The 15,230-nt window shown below is 38.4% G+C and overlaps 1 protein-coding gene across 1 annotated transcript in view; it reads left to right on the top strand.

The window, feature by feature from the left end:
• The window catches only part of NTS (neurotensin), a 37,376-nt gene that overhangs the window by 14,747 nt on the left and 7,399 nt on the right, over positions 1–15,230 (top strand). The window lies entirely within an intron of this gene.

The raw sequence follows: 15,230 nt of genomic DNA, 5'->3' as shown, positions 1-15,230 counted from the left end.
TGGGCACAGACCTGATTTTACGAATCCAGATTTTCAGATTGGAACCTGTGAGAGCAATAGGAACAAGGGCAGCTAAAAAGCTATAACTGCAGCCCTGAACAGGGTGACTCAGTTGTTTGGGCACTCGTCCCAGGCACCAGGAGGTTGCTGGTTCAATTCCTGGTCAAGGGCACTTGCCCAGATTGTGGGTTTGATCCCTGGTAGGGAGTGTGCAGGAGGCAGCCAATGGATTTTTCATACTCACATCATTGATGTTTCTCTCTCTCCATCTCCCTTCCTCTCTCTCAAAAACCCATTAAACTATTCTTAAAACAAAATTTAAAAGCTACAACTGCAAGTAAACATTTCACTTTTTAAAAATTTCCTTCCCATATTCTCTGTAAGCAGGACTGATTTGTTTTATAAATAAAGAGGAAAATGAAGGAGAAGGAGAGGTAATATTAAATTTTCTAATGAATGCTGTAGTCCCCCCTTATTCATTGCTTTATTTTCTGATGTTTCATACCCATAGTCAATAATGGTCTAAAACATTAAATGGGAAATTCTGGAAATAATCAATTTATATGTTTTAAATCGGTGCCTTTCTAAGTAAAGTAATGAAATATCATACCGTCCTGATCCATCCTGCCTGGGATGTGAATCATCCCTTTGTCCAGAGTATCCTCACTGTATACACCACCACCCTCAGTCACTCGGTCATCATCTCTGTCATCAGATTGACTGTCATAGAATCACAAGGCTCATGTTCAAGTAACATTTATTTGACTTAATTATGGTCCTGAAGCACAAGAGTAGTGATGCTGGCAGTTCGGATTTGCCCAAGAGAAGTGGTATGTATGTATAAGGAAATAAAAAAGTGTATATAAGGTTTAGCACTATCCTCATTTCAGGTATTCACTGGAGGATATAAGCATTTACTCAAGTGATTGATGGTAGAAACATAAAAAATGTGGCTATATTGTCACCCAATATAGTGGCTTACATCTTGTAGATTTTCATATGTAGTAAAGTCCTAAAAATTACTATTAAAAAGGTCATGCTTGTAAACAGGCAGTCCACAGTGGCATTAAAGAAGCTCAGTGCTAACGTGTTAAAACTGTGTCCACAGATTCTTCTATGCTCCTCCCTTCAATAGGTAAAGCGTAATTCCTTCTCCTAGAGCACATATGTCAAACACAAGGCCCGCGGGCCAAATCCAGCCCGCCAGGCCTTGCAATGTGGCCCGCACCGCGCTGTCATCACTGCACTCCGCTGTCAGTTTATGACATTGTCAGTTTATGACTGTTCAGTAAACCATTCGGCCCGCGATTTAGGCTGGATTTTAGATTTTGGCCCCTTCTCTGATTGAGTTCGACACCCCTATCCTAGAGTGTAGACAGGTCTTTGTGACACACTTCTAATGAATAGCAGTAGGGTAGACTTAGTGGCTTGTTTATAACAAATAATGGCAGAAGTTATGATGTTCTTTTTTAATATCCTATATAATAAAAAGCTAATATGCAAATCAAACAGTCACTGACCACCAGGGGCAGATGCTCGACACAGGAGCTCCCACAGGGGGAGTACCACTCAGCCAGAAGCTGAGCTCAGGGCTGGCAAGCACAACAGCACAACAGCAGTGATGGGAGACTCTCTCTTCTCCACAGCAGTGATAAGGATGTCTGACTGTCTGCTAAGGCCCACTTCCCAGGCCTAAGCCATCAGTCAGGCATCCCCTGGGGGCTCCTAGACTGGGACAGGGCACAGGCCAGGCTGAGGGACCCCCCCTCTCGAGTGCACAAATTTCATGCACAAGCCTCTAGTTAGATTATAAAAATACTGTAGCTTCTGTCCCTCTCTGGGGAAAGTCATGTTGTGAGCAATCTATGGAGAGTCCACATGGTGAGGAAGTGAAGCCTATTGCCAATGGCCACATGGTATGACCATAGAAGCAGACACCCAGCCCCTTCAGACACTGCATTCCTGCCAACAGATTGGCTGAAAGCTCATTAGAGACCTTGAGACAAAATCACCCAGCAAAGCTTCTCCCAGATTCTTGCCTGAGTTAATAAATGGTTTTAACTGTTAAGTTTTGGGGTAAATTGTTACATAAAGTGTTTGTATCATAATTACAGTTCCAAACTTTTGGGTAAAGGAAAAGCAGTGCTCCAGACTCCCCTGGGTATACTAACAATTCAGCTCAATTCTGACACTATCTACATGGAAGTAGCACCAGATCCCATGGGTGAAGGGTTCCTTCATACAAGACTGCCACCTCCTACACCCCCAATTTTAGCTTCCATTAATAAGTCCAGGTTGGTACCTGTACTTCTGACTGAATGACTATAAATCAGAAGTTCCCATGACCCCCTTCTTGGGTTCAATTAATTTGTTAGAGTGGCTCAGAGAAACATTTAACTTACTAGATCCCTGTTACACTATAAAATGGATGTAACTCAGGAACACCAAATGGGAGAGATGCATTGGGCAAGGGTTGGGGGAAAAGGGGAGGAGCTCCCAGCCCTCTCAGAACGCACCACTCTTCCCACATCTCCACGTGTTCACCAACCCAGAAGCTCTCTTAATCCTGTCCTTTGGGGGTTTTATGGAGCCTGGATCACATGGGTGTGACTAATTCAATCATTCATCATTGGTGAGTGAATTCAGCCTTCAGTTCCTCTCCCCTCACTGGAGATGAGGGCTGGGAGATGGAATCTCTAATCACACAGTTGGTTCCTGATAGCCAGCCCCCATCCTTAGGTGGGGTTCCAAATCTACCACATTCATAACAAAAGACACTTTTATTACTCTCTCACTTAGGAAATTCCAAGAGTTTTGGACCTCTGTGCCACAAACGGGGATGAAGTCCAAGTATGTATTTCTTATTATAAATCACAATATCATACAGAGTTAAAAAAAAAAAACTATCACAATTCGATTTACTAGATATCAGAGAAATGCAAGCAAAACAAACAACAAACAAACAAACAAACAATAACAAAAAAAAAAAAACCTTGACAATTCTTAAATGATAGATTGGTCAAATTTTAAAAAGTAATTCCTGATATTTATCAGGGCATACATTATCGATGAGTACTTAATTGAAACACTCTATGGAATACTTTTCTAATATACTATCTATAAAGGTTTAATACACATATCTAACTCAGTGGCTGTACTTCACAAAAAAAAAATTCAACTAAAGGAGTATGTGTAAATATCCAAAAAGGTGCACTTTGTATCATTTTGTATAATAGTGAAAAAACACATTGTTCATCAGTACTTCCTTAATCCTTAAAAGAGTCTATAGAATAGGCTCATTTATAGAGACAGTATATCAACAAGTAGACTGTCAAATTATAGCGGGGAGGGGAGGAAGATCTGGGGGAGATAATAGATCAACCGAAGGACTTTTATACATGCATATAAGTACAACCAATGGACACAAAACTCTGGGGAGGGAGGGGATGTGTGGGAGGGAGGGGGGCAAAAAAAAAAACAACAATAAAATATATTTAAAAATAAAAAATAAAAAAAAATAATTGTTGATAGAAAAAAAAAAAAAGAAAATCGAAGAAGAACAAAGCAAAACTAGCGAGATGGAGTTGCATTTATTACGCGCGGGTCTCTAAAATATAACAAATCCCAGTGGGATCGAGCCTAAATAGGCAGTTGGACATCCCTCTCACAATCCAGGACTGCTGGCTCCCAACCACTCACCTGCCTGCCTGATTGCCCCTAATTGCTTCTGCCTGCCAGCCTGATCATCCCCTAACCATTCTCCTGCCAGCTTGATTGACACCTAACTCCTCCCCTGCTGGCCTGGTCACCTCTTAGTGCCCTCCCCTGCCAGCCTGTTCAGCTATAACTTCCCTCCATTGCCAACCTGGTCACCTATAACTACCCTCTCCTGCAAGCCTGGGTCCCCCCAACTATCCTACCTGAAGGCCTGGTTGCTCCCAACTTCCCTCCCCTGCCGACCATCCTTTGGCGGCCATTTTGTGTCTACATGGCGATAGCCATCCTATGTGTTGGAGTGAGGGTCAATTTGCATATTACCTCTTTATTAGATAGGGTAGTAGTGGATTGAAAAGAGTTATTCAAAGCCACCTAACAAACTTCACTGAAGTATGGTTGAATTCATTATCATACCTAAAGAAATAATATCTTAGTTAATGTGACATTTGGCAGCCGCTAAAACATAAAAAATAGAAATAAGTGACAATGTTGAGGCCACTTCAATGCATATACTAACATCCCATGAAATAATATATCAGATTTTGCTGTCTGTACTCTGCATAGCCCTATAACAAAATGGTTGAGAACTTGAATTCTTGAATGAGGCTTCATGTGTTTGAATTCCAGCTCTACCACTTACTGGTAGTTACTCAAGCTCTCTGTGCCTCAGTGTTTCTATTTGTAAAATACAGATTAAAATTGTATGGTAAGACATTGTAATTCAGTGAGAAAGAACTGGCTTAGTAACCATGCTGTGAAGATGAAGCAATTCCAAGCCTGGTGCCAGGAACCATTGTTATCACTTAAGAGTCTTTGTGTTGATGTCATTCTCACAAAACAATTCCTAATTATAATAGATATTACAATGAAAGAATGTCTTGGCCCAAGGGGGTGAGAGCAGACACTATGGTAGTTAGGGGTGTGAACATAAATTAAGAAATTTATAATCTGATTAAAGTACTTTACTCTTGCCCAGCCAATATGGCTCAGTGGTTGAGAATCGACCCATGAACCAAGAGGTCACTGGTTTGATTCCTGTTCAGGGCATATGCCTGGGGTTTGGACTGGATCTCCAGTAGGGGATGTGCTGGAGGCAGCCAATCAAAGTTGATGTTTCCCTCTCATCACTGTTTCTATGGCTCCCTCGCCCTTTCTCTTTCTCTAAAATCAATTAAAATTTTTTAAAGTACTTTACTTTCTGGAATTTTCAGTTATTATGAATTAATTGACAAAGGTTTTATTATATCTAGTACTAAAAGATGACCAGTTTTCTGGATCCTCAACAATGCTGAATTCATCAAAATAAATGCCAACCAGAGAGAAGAGTTGGCAACTAGGCTTTGGAATGTTCTTTTTTTCACACTGAAATTTTTCTTTCAGACTTTATTTCTCCAAACCATAATAAAAGAATGATGTCTCTCTTATTCACTGTCCAACCTCCATCTTTAGTTCTTAGCTCCCAAAATGTAAGTGTTCCATAAATATAAATAGAATGAATGAATTAAAAATGAATGAATAAACCCAAAACAGATTAAAAAAATATATCAGGTTGTTTATTGCCATTTACCTTGTTTCAACTAAGTGTTACTTGGAGAGTTATTTCTGATTCATTGATGGTCTCATTTAATTGAATTCAAAGTATTAAATACTTTGCTGGTAGTTTACAATCAGAGCAGGAACTGAAGTGTGGTAAATGAGAACTGGAAGGAAAAAACAAAAACAAAAAACAAAACTATTTGAGAGAATATCTTTCATTCAGTTGAGGGTAAGGAGTTGCAATAATAATGCATATAGAATTCCAGTTCTGGCCAACAGAGTAATGGCTATAAGGTTTACCTTCCTGCTTTAAAAGTCAACAAAATAGGATAAAATATATTAAACCACTTTTAGGCTTTGGGGAAAGCACAGCCTATAACTATAGTTCCTGAATAAAGGAAAACTTATGAGCTGAGTCCCACATTCACCCTGATTTTCTGACTGGGCACTTTTCAAACTGCAGCATAAGGAAGAAACCCCACAAAGAAGACTGAAGTACCAAAAAGAGAGTCCTGTCCAAAAGGAAAAGTCCATTTTAGAGTAACCAATACCCTTTGGATGTTTTCCAACTGGTGGAGTTGCTATACTAATTAAAGAACACACACACAACTCATAGAAGGTAAATTGATTTCTCAAAATAGCTTGACTGACATTAGAGAATAAACTTTCTCTGGGATAAGAAATGAGGTTGGACTTGGAGCAGTTAAGACCCATGTGATTAAGAACTAGAAAATAGAGAAATTTATAACTCACTTAGAGTATCTCTGTTTGTCTGTCCTTCTCCGTAAAATTAAAGTATAAGACTAGTGTTCCACACAACCCTTTTCATCTTCAAATTCTTTGGCTTAATGGATTATGATCATATTAAAATGTGGCCTAGTACCCCAGGAGTGCTTCTCCATTTTCATTCTATACATACTAGTGCTTCCACCTAGAGGACGACACGGGAACTGTTCTCTTTCCCAGGCCTCGCACTGACTCCCTTGGGCTGCAACCTCAGTTTATTTATGGCTCTTTTTTCATATCCGCCACAGTTAAAGTAATTCAATGAATGCAGATCCCATTTAAGTGCCACATAACAAGAAGACGGATTCTGAGATAAACAGTTTGTTTATTTGTTTAATATGTGCAATACCCCCAAGCCTGGAAAGAGAAACAAACAAACAAATAGACAATAAAAACAAGCAAGATTAAAGTGATGAGCTGGAAACAATTTGAGAATTGAACCCAACCTGCCTTTTACTAAGTGTACTTTTAGGTTAAGAGCATTTGCCTGTCCTTTATTTGTTATAATATTTTTCACAGCATGTTAATGCAAGATTTCCTTGGACTTGTTATTGGATCTGGCATTAATATTACAAAGGTTAGCTGTTGCTTTAGAAATGAAAGCATTGTTCAGTGCTATTCAAGCTCTACTTAATAAGTCCCCTTATCCTTAAACTTTCTAAAACTATTTTTTAAACCTACACAATGGGAAAATATCATTCTGTGAACCCTACTTCACAGTGTGCTATGTTACATGAAATAAAATTAACCTGGCATGGTGCCTGTAATAGAGTAGGTTTTCAGTAAATGAATTTCAAGTTTAATCTTAGATTACTCCGAGGCCTGTGGTATTAGTTATGGTGGCTATGTCTGGACCCAGAATACTCTATTGTTCACTCTAGTCCTCTGCCTCTAACAACTTGTGCCTACCTATTCTTTCTGCATAGATCAGCTCACCAAATTGGAAAGGCCAACATGTGCCTTTAGGACCACCGTACTTCCAGTTTTCCTTCCTGGCAACATAAAATGTCAATTTTAATTCAAAACAATGTTCAATACTTCTTGGAAGGCACTGTCTCATACCATTTGAGTAGGAATCTCTCCAAAAGAGATTAGCTTCCTGACTTTTACAGTTCACAGATTGGAGAATAAAAATGTTCTTGTGAGAGTGAGTGAGATATAGCTACCCTAAAACCATCAAGAGGGGATGCTGGAGTATCATTAGTTCCTTAATTCATCCATTTAACAATATCTACTGAGTGCCTACTATGGATCAGCATCATTTTTATTATTATTATTATTATTATTATTATTATTATAAAAAAAGAAGACAAAGAAAAAAGATATCTGCTTTTACTTATAAAACATACACACACACACACACACACACACACACACACGTAAAAACTTTGGGGATTGAAAGGGGTAGCAGTAGGATGTGTTTTTAAATAATGGTTGTATCAGTCAGCTGTGACCACAAAAATGCTGTACTTCTCTAAAACCCAGTTACTTAAAACTAATCATTTAATCCTCTTCCTAGTCTGTGAGTTAGCCAGGGTGACCCTGTTTTACCTGCAGTTTTGCAAGACAGCTAGTTTGGCTCTGATTCATGTTTTACCTCATTTGGAGACCATCCAGGAAAAGGTCTTGGGCAGTGGAAAAAGAGAAAAAAGGCAAAGCCTCATGCAGCAAACACCTTGCAAGTCTTTGTTTCCCATATGTTTGCTAACATCATATTGGCTAAAGCAAGCCTCACAACCAAAGTCATGGTCAAAGTGTAGGAAAGTATATTTCACTCACTCTGGAAGAGACAGGGAATGAGTGTTTGCTGCACAGTAATCTACTAGTAACCACAGTCTTTACTGAAGACCTCTGAGAACAAGGGATGGCATGTTTTAGAAAAAGCCTGAAGCCCAGTGTATTTGAAATATACAGAAAGGAGAGAATGGTGGGATATGACTGCACAGAGGGAGCCAAGATCCACTCAGGATAATATAGGCCACAGTCAGGAATTTGCTCTAAATATAATAGGAAACCTTTTTAGAGGATTTTAAGCAGAGAGTATTAAGCATAGATTTACATTTAAAAAATACTTCTTTCTATTGTGTGGTTGTTACAGAGAACTGGAATAAATCAAGCAATGCTCAGAGAGTTTGGAGTCACACTTATTCACCACCATGGGCTTAGAAAAATGAATTCAAATTCTAAGCAAGCTACAAGCAGAACTTCCCTTTTTCACTAAAGAGCCAGCCCTGTGTGCACTTAGTGGTTATCTCGCTGCTGGCCTTCAAAACAACACAGTTCTATCCAATTAAAAAAATGCACCTAGCATGGCATTGAGAGTATGGGCATATCTAGACTCTGACCTACAAGGTCAGACATCTAGGTTTATCTTCCTCATTAGTCAAGCAGGCTAAAGCAGGCTAGAAAGCAAAGTTATTTATTTATTTGTTTGTTTGTTTGTTTATTTATTTATTTATTTATTTATTTTAGAATAAGAGACCATCTAAGAAAAACAGCAGAGAATTTCAAACAGTAGTTTTACAAAATAGGGGTTAGCCTTCTCATGGTGACTGCATCAAAATGGATCAAGACTATTGGTAGGGACACTGTCCAAGTGGCTCTTGCTGTAGTTCAGGGAACAATGATGGCTTGTACCTGGGTGATGTTAATGTAATAAGAAAATTCTTAGATTTGGAATATATGTTAGTGGCAGACCTGAACTCCTGAGGGTTTTCAAACTTAGAAGTGGTGGGTAAGGGGAAAAAAAAAATAAGTAAATGGCTTCTAGGTTTTGGATTTGTGCCACTCAGTAAATAATGGTTTTAATTGCTGAAATGAAGAACACTAGATTAGGGGTATTTTTAGAAAGGTGTTGGAGGAATCAAATATTTATTTTAGGCAATAAATTTGCCTAATGATCCTTCAAGTCCAGCAGCTAAGCATGTGATTGGGAAGTCAGAGATACAAATTGTGAGGTGGCCAGGGAATAGATAAAATTCAAAGTCACGGGACTTATCAGGATCAACAGGGAAATAATCTAAGTCGGGGAAAAGACACACATGATAAAACCACAAAGTACTAATACTATAAATTACTGTGATTTGAATTAAATATCTAATATCTTCTTAAGATAAAGGAGGGTGTTTCTCTGAATCTGCTCCCACTAGCTAAAGTGCATCTGTTTGATTTGAGTAGTAAAGATGCTAGAGATACTTTCATAGATATTGTAACATAAATAAAGGGGGGGGGGTTTCTTTCAATAAAAATTCACCTCATTGTATTATTGCATTTTAATTTGTAAAACTGAGAAAAGAAGAGAAAACTGTTAGGAACGTGGGTTTTTGTTTTGTTTTGTTTTGTTTTCATGATGCTTTTATTTCAGTCTTATAAAAATGAGGTTTACATGGAAAATTAAAAATTACTTGAGCATTAGACATAGAGGGTAGTAATTTATTGGACATCATGTTTTTTGTTTTGTTTCGTTTTGTGTTTTTTTTTGTTTTGTTTTGTTTTTTTTAGAGAAACAAGATTATAAGTGAGATCAGCAGTAACTACAACATGGAACATTTTTCCTTAAATAATGGCAACTTGTTGCCATGTGAATCCCAGCCAAAGCTTGTATTATAATCGGAGTTTAAGTAGCAAAATGTTTTAACTACAGAAATCTATTATCAATTTTTCCAAGTTAATTGCCTATAAAGATGCAAAAGCAGAGACAGGGAGAGCCAAAGGGAAATGAGCGTGTTATTTATAGAGATTATGGGCAAAGCATGATTACATATAGATTGGGAAATTGGATATTTGGTTTATATTTACCTAACTCTCCAAGGTCTGGGTCATATTTTGTGTGGGAGAGAATATATATGGGTGTGATGTGTGCATGCATAAAACTATCTGCATGTCTAGAAAATGGACTTTAATTGAACAGAAAAGCCAATTGAGTTTACAAAGAGATTAAGATCATTGTTTGTTCAGATGAATCAGGGTTATGGTTCCAAACCAGAGACGCATTTAGAGGAATGGTGTAAACCCACAGTTTATCCTAAGCACTCAGCAGATGAATGCACATAATCCCAGGGCTCTGTTCTTAACAAGCTTGACTTTCCCAGTCAGGGGGGAGAAGAATGACTGGAGAAAGGGCAGAGAAAACTGACAGTTAAAGGCTCACATGAAATATTAAGATTAATAATAAAAGAAAGAGTTTTAAATCACTGAAATTAGAGATGTGGCTAAAAAATGTTGCAAATACAAACATGGGAAAATATGTTAGAAATTTAAAATAATCAGTATTTTGATTCAATTTAGTAAATACATGTTGGGCATTTAAGGATTGTAAGTCTTGGTAGAAGAAGATATACACTGATGAGTGATAGTCATTCTCTTCCAGAAGTTTACAGTTGTAGGGGAGGGAAAATAACTTTCTCTCTACCTTTCTAGGTTCTTGTTTGAGACCCCTCTGTCATAAAAAGACAGATTAACAAGAGAAAAAACAAATAGAAAGTATGCCTCCTGTACTGGGAGATACCCAGAGAAACTGAGTAACTCCCCAAAATAGCCTAAACCACTCCCTTCAATACCATCTCCAGCTAAGGACAAAAGAAAATGTTGAGGGGTGAGAGAAAGCCAGTTATGAGAGGTTACCAAAAGCACATGAAACAAGATTAAGGTTATAATTCAGATTTGCCTTCTCCCCTGATAAGAGTCTCCAGAGATGTAGTCATCCTTTTCTTTCAAGTACAGAGAGGAAGACACCCATACAAAATTAGAAAGGCTTAATTAATGTAAACATTCCTTATATGTTTTCAGACTTTTGTGTTTGCTGTTTCTTAAAAGTAACCAACTCAAGATATTCAATATGCCCAAGAGGCATATTTTGGGGTGGCAGGTTCTGTTTCTTTTCACAATTTACCAGAAATGAATGAGCGTTTAGCAGGCACTGGGAATAGTAGAAGTAGATGAGATGACTCTCAGGATTCAAACTTAGAAAAGTATACTTAGGTTAGGCCGTAAAATGGAAATGTGAGAGAAGGCCAGGAAGCAAGAGGCAAGGGAGTCAAGGGGATGATGGAGGGCCGATTTCAAATGGTAAAACCCCACTGACCGCTTCCGTTTCAGGTATCCTATCTAATAAAAGAGTAATATGCAAATTAACCATCACTCCGCTCAAGAAGATAAATCCCAAGAAAAATGGTGGCAGCCACAGAGCTGGAGAGAGCAGGGTAGAGTTGCCCCCAGCAACAGAGGAAGCCAAGCTTTCTACCTGCCCTGGCTGGCCTAGGCCTCCACTCCAGGCTACAAAGTTTCAATTGTAGAAGGTAAATAAATTCCAGATACCAGGGCCTCCGCTTGGGTCACCGGGGGGCGTGGCTGGCCTGCAAACCAACACAGGCCCCTAGTCTAGGCTGCCCCACGCCCCAAGGGAACCCCTACCCTGATCCGGGACACCCTTCAGGGCAAACCAACTGGCCCCCACCCATGCACCAGGTCTCTATCCTATCTAATAAAAGAGTAATATGCAGATTGACCATCACTCCAACACACAAGCTGGCTACCCCCATGTGGTCAAAGATCCTGCCCCCATGTGGACATAAGGTGGCCCCCACAAAATGGCCAGCAGGGAGGGCAGATGGGAGGCACCAGGCCTGTAAGGAAGGGCAGTTGAGAGGGACCAGGCCTGCAAGGAATGGCAGTTTGAGGCGATCAACCCTGCAGGGGAGGGCAGTTAAGGGTGACCAGGCCGGCAGAGGAGAGAAGTTGGGTCAAACAGGTTGGCAGGGGAGCAGTTAGACATCAATCAGGCTGGCAGGGGAGTGGTTAGGGGTGATCAGGCTGGCAGTCAGAAGTAGTTAGGGGCAATCAGGAAGGCAGGCAGGCGAGCAGTTGGGAGCCAACAGTCCTGGATTGTGAGAGGGATGTCCAGTGGAATTGGGTCTAAACAGGCAGTTTAACATCCCTCGAGGGGTCCCAGATTGGAGAGGGTACAGGCTGGGCTAAGGGACACCCCCTCCACCCTGTGCACAAATTTCATGCACAGAGCCTCTAGTTAGGCTATAAAGAGGCTGGAGAGACTGAAATCTGTTAATGGGGTGATGAAGCCTCTAAAGCAGTGGTTCTCAACCTTTCTAATGCCACGACCCTTTAATACAGTTCCTCATGTTGTGGTGACCCCCAATCACAAAATTATTGTTGTTGCTACTTCATAACTGTAATTTTGCTACTGTTATGAACCGTAATGTAAATATCTGTGTTTTCATCTGGTCTTTGGCTCTACAGCAGCAGTTCTCAACTTGTGGGTCAGGGTCACCTAAGACTATCAAAAAACACAGATATTTATATTACGGTTCACAACAGTAGCAAAATTACAGTTATGAAGTAGCAACAAAAATAATTTTATGATTGGGGGTCACCACAACATGAGGAACTGTATTAAAGGGTTGTGGCATTAGAAAGGTTGAGAATTACTGCTCCAAAGGAATAGAAAGGAATCACCGGAAACCAAAGAACCACTATTCATCAAGTAATTGTTGGATTTTTCCTTCCCCAAATTAAAGAAATTTACAGGTCACTCTTTTCAATTGTCAATATTATTTTAAGTCACTAGCTAATAAATGCCTAATTAAGTCACAATAGAAGCTCTCATATCTACATATGGTAGAGATGCTGCAATCTATTGTATATGCATCCAGATAAACCTATTTACCTAAATACAAATAAAACCTAGAATTAGCCGCCCCATAAGTGAAGGCCAATACATGAAGATTATCCAAGTGTAATGTTCAAGCTCTTTGTGAGTTATTTAAAGAATTAAATAAAAGATAGAAGGATTTTAGGCAAAGTCTTTAAAACAAAAGTAGTTTACTCATCTCCATAGATAGGTTCCTAAAATCCTGCATTAATGACATAGTAATTTGGGTGCTTCCTAGAATACTTTTGTGTATGTCTTTATTGATTTTTAGAGAAAGGGAGAGTGATAGGAACATGGATGAGAGAGAAACGTCATCAACATCTGCTTCCTGCATGCCCCCTACTGGGGATTAAGCCTGAATGTGCCCTGACCAGGAATTCAACCAGTGACTTCCTAGAGCATGGGTCAACAACACTTAATCAGTAGTCACACAGGGGGCCCTAGAATACTTTTTGAAAGGCAAATATCTACAGGTAACCTAACCTTCTAAAACAAATTATTTAATTTTTTTCTATAGCTCAAAGGCATTGGTGTTGAAAAGGAAAAGAATAACAGATTTTTTAAAAATACCAATTAGAGGCCACAAAAAGTTACACATACTTTTTACCCCCAAAAGAAAAACAGTACATAGCATCTATTTGATTTTTAGTCATTTGACATTTCCCCATTTTTTCCCAAATATGTTCTTTATTTAAAATAATTCTCACATTGACAAGTAATATTGAAGTGATATATTTAAAACAAAATTAATTTTATTTATTCTGTCCCTTTTTTTCTAATTAATTAGGAATAAAATTTTGTCAACATTTTCCTTAGCTTCATATTAGAGAAATCACTTGAAAATAGGAATCACATTTCCTTTTTATAATACTACTAGGCCTCTTGCATACATCTTAAAAGATTATTCTTTGTATTTGCAATTCCAAAGAAGACAAAACAGCACATTTACATGCCATGAGAAGAATATATAACTTCTTTAAAGGTAGCTTTAAAAGATTTCTATCAAGAAGATGCTCTTATAGTGAGAAGAAATTAAGCAAAATACTCATAATTCTGTGATCAGTTACTTAAAAATAAAGCCTTTTAAACTTCTATTTCTCCCCCTAGTGGCAATAGATAAAATTGCAGAAGTATATATTTTACAGTTGTTTGCCAGTTAATTAGCCTTTATATAAAACTTTGTTCAATATTGTGTTGTATGCAAGTTTGTAAAGAAAAATAAAAGTAGCAAAAGCATCAGCTATTGTTAAATTTCTAAACATTACATTATAAGAATAAATTATTAAATTATTCAAATTAATTCCTTTCCTTAAGTTTAAGGCAAAACGGAGAAGCTAATCTCACAGACATATGCCACATATATAAAATCTTTGTTGAAATGAATTCAGATTTTTTTCTTGCTTGTTACCATATGATTGATATATTTCAAGAGTGAACAAGCCTGACACCTTTACCTTCAAATATTCACATTCCGGACAGCAGATGACTCCATGTTCCTGAATTACTTAATGCAAGAGGACTGCTTCACTCCAAAAGGTTTTGAGCAATTTTTTGTAACAACGAAGCACATGAAGGCACTCTCTTAGAAATGTGCCTTTGGTGAACGGTGGCTATTTAGGATTGTCTCATTTCCTGAAGTTCAGTCTCATTTTTATGACTTAAGGGAAAGAAATATAATGTAATGGTGAAAACCAGTGAGAAGGACATTACACAACGAATAGGATATAGCATCAAGGATGACAAAAAAGGAGGAAAGTATCACAAAACAGCAATCAGTGATACAATAATGCATTTTCCCACCTGTTAACACATAATTTATAGTTGGATTTTAAAATCATGAAATAGTTTTCCTAAGGAAAAATAATCAAAAGTCAGCAAACATACTGTAACTAAGTTATTCTCCCAGTTACTTATTACAAACAAACGTTTCAATTTGTTAGGAAATGATATCCCATTCCTTAGGGTTACTAGTATTTTTAACTGATTATTTCCTTTATCTAAATTTCTTTGCTTAGCCCCAATATTACAACTTATTCTCTGCTGATCTTTTACCTTTTTCCTTGTTTTAGCAGGTGTTATCTAAGACCTATATTAGTTTTGAAAGCACAGAGCATTGAAAAGTTTTACCAGAATGAGTTTTCAGAAAAGAACCCTAACTCTTTAAGAACTTCAGAGCTAAAGAATCACTCGTGTCAGACATTCATCCTCAGGATGCTCCTGGTATTAGAAATGACAGATCTCCTGCTTCACAAAATGAAAATGACAACTTCTTTGAGTCAAGGAAAGAGAGGAAATGGGGAAGCAAACTGCACTGAGAGTTCTTTGCTAGCATGTTCTCTTTGGAATTGCTTTGGAATGACTCCTTCTGAGTGTCGGAAATCTGGAGTAGCAGCTGCAATTAGGGAAGATGTCACTTTCAGAGGAGGGGGGGCCAAGGAGAAAAAGAAGAGGAGGAAGTGGGGGAGGAATGGAGATGAAGGGAGGGCACATCCTGAAAGGATAATCCCTGTATGCTCTCATGACA

The sequence above is a fragment of the Pipistrellus hanaki genome, assembly GCF_964339955.1.
Source record: "Pipistrellus hanaki genome assembly, chromosome: 3".
Taxonomy (NCBI): domain Eukaryota; kingdom Metazoa; phylum Chordata; class Mammalia; order Chiroptera; family Vespertilionidae; genus Pipistrellus; species Pipistrellus hanaki.
The sequence above is the reverse complement of the archived record's forward strand: the minus strand, read 5'-3'. Positions and strand labels throughout refer to the sequence as shown.